The 1,956-nt window shown below is 46.8% G+C and overlaps 1 protein-coding gene across 1 annotated transcript in view; it reads left to right on the top strand.

Moving 5' to 3' along the window:
* Window positions 1-1,956, top strand: part of AOX4 (aldehyde oxidase 4) — a 71,424-nt gene that overhangs the window by 4,574 nt on the left and 64,894 nt on the right. The window lies entirely within an intron of this gene.

Genomic DNA, 1,956 nt, shown 5'->3' with positions numbered 1-1,956 from the left:
TCCCTTTTACTCAGCTTCACATCTCACTGGTACCCAGCGAGCCCTACCCCTCTCCTTTCATGTCACTCCTGCATGCATAAATCTACTGCATGCATCACCTTCCCCTCCCTAGACGTGCTAAAATGAAGACATTCACCTGTGTTAGGAACCAGTTGAAAAGTCACAGTTCTGAACATGCTCAGAATCAGCCATAGGCAAAATCGCCCCCTGCCTCTCGTTTACTGACCTCCCACATCCGCCCCTCCCCACATTCCTTTATGCTCCCTAATATAAGGAAGTAGTTCTGGGTAAATGGGACTCATCGGGCCCTTCCAGCTGCCCACTTTTGATTAGCGTCAACAGATCTGGGATGGCATGGGGAGTGCTATTGTCAACTTATTTTCCAAGGAGGTAGTTCTGATGAATGGCCAATATGAGGACTAAGTATTTGTGAATAAACACAGATTTTCTTCCAAAGTCACTATCAGCGTGGACTCCCGTGGTCCCTGCTAAAGCCTGTATATTTATATTTGTCATTTTATATACATACGTATATAGATAGAAGGATTTTTTTTCCTTAAAGCATGTCTCCATATTGTAAAAACTTCAGGCTGCCACAAAACCCCAATTTGCTGCTGACTTGGGCCCTGGCTTAGGCATTATTTCCCAAGTGGGACACAGTCACAGAAAGAGCAAACTCTGTCTAGAGGATCCCTGCCAAGGTCTTGGGATCCTTTAGGGCCCACCTCAGCTGCCCTGCCCAAACCTGCTGGGACATAGTCCTTCCTCAGCACCTTTTAGCCTGGTTTAGGAAATCTGATCCGCAGAACCAGATAATGGCCCACAGCTACTGAGGGCAGGAAGGTGCAGCACGTCGGAGTTGCTTCATCTCTCTGAGATCCTGGCTGTGGGATAAAACGGGGAACCTGGGATGTCTCAGAGGCTCCCTTAATTGTTTGCCCTTCACATGCCCTTCATGGCAGTCCTGACATCTCTTGCAGTTCTCGGAATAATTTCTCAGAATTTCTCAGTTCTCTACTCTGACCTTGTATTCGTTTGGACACATTTTATTGAGCACCAGGTGTTCAGAAGTCATCTAGCCAGATGCAGCCTGTGCCCTCAGTCTGGTGCGGGAGGCAATGAAGTGGCCCATGGAGCAAGTGGCGAAGTCTGGGCATGGACACAGAGCACTGTCTGCACTGGTGCTGGGCTTGGGGAGGGAAGGAAGGAAGGAGGCTTAGGTAGGAGATTTCAGGACAAACCAAAGGCTTGAGGCCACAGGCATTCCAGGCAGCAGCACAGGGACCGAAGGGAAGAGAATATAGATGTTTGTGAGAAGATGAAAGAGGTTGATCCTGACAGATGTAAAGAGTTGGAGGTGAGGGGTGGCACTTGTGGCTCAAAGGAGTAGGGCACCGGCCCCATATGCCAGAGATGGTGGGTTCAAACTCTGCCCCGGGCCAAAAACTGCAAAAAAAAAAAAAGAGTTGGAGGTGAAAGTGCTCGGATATGACAAGAAATGAAGGAGAAATGAGCATGAGCTCCTTGAAGCAAAGGACTAGGTCTGACACCATGTCAATTCCCTGCCTGGCACAGAGGGACACAGTCATTCAGAGATGAATAACCAGATTCCAATATAAACTCCAGGTTTAACTGAACATGTTGGCTGCCCTATTTGGTCTCAGGGAAACCTCTGGATATACTGCAGGGCTGTGTTTTTTGTGGGTACTGAGGAAGCTCTTCTAAATAGATCAAAAACCAAGCGTGTGATGTATTGTTTGCATTTGGCCTAACTAAGGTTGCTGGATTTAGCATATAAAAATAAAGCATGCACAGTTAAATTTGAGTTTTCATGCATGGGATACACTTACACTTAAATATCATTTGATTCCTATCTGCAATTCAAATGTAACCAAGAGTCCTGTACTTTATGTGCCAGCTCTACATAAGGAAGAGCTGAAGATGAGTGGACAGATG

The sequence above is a fragment of the Otolemur garnettii genome, unplaced genomic scaffold (assembly GCF_000181295.1).
Source record: "Otolemur garnettii isolate 467f Iridium unplaced genomic scaffold, OtoGar3 scaffold00013, whole genome shotgun sequence".
In the NCBI taxonomy this organism is placed as follows: domain Eukaryota; kingdom Metazoa; phylum Chordata; class Mammalia; order Primates; family Galagidae; genus Otolemur; species Otolemur garnettii.
Note: the sequence above shows the minus strand (reverse complement) of the source record. Positions and strands in the feature narration are given on the sequence as shown.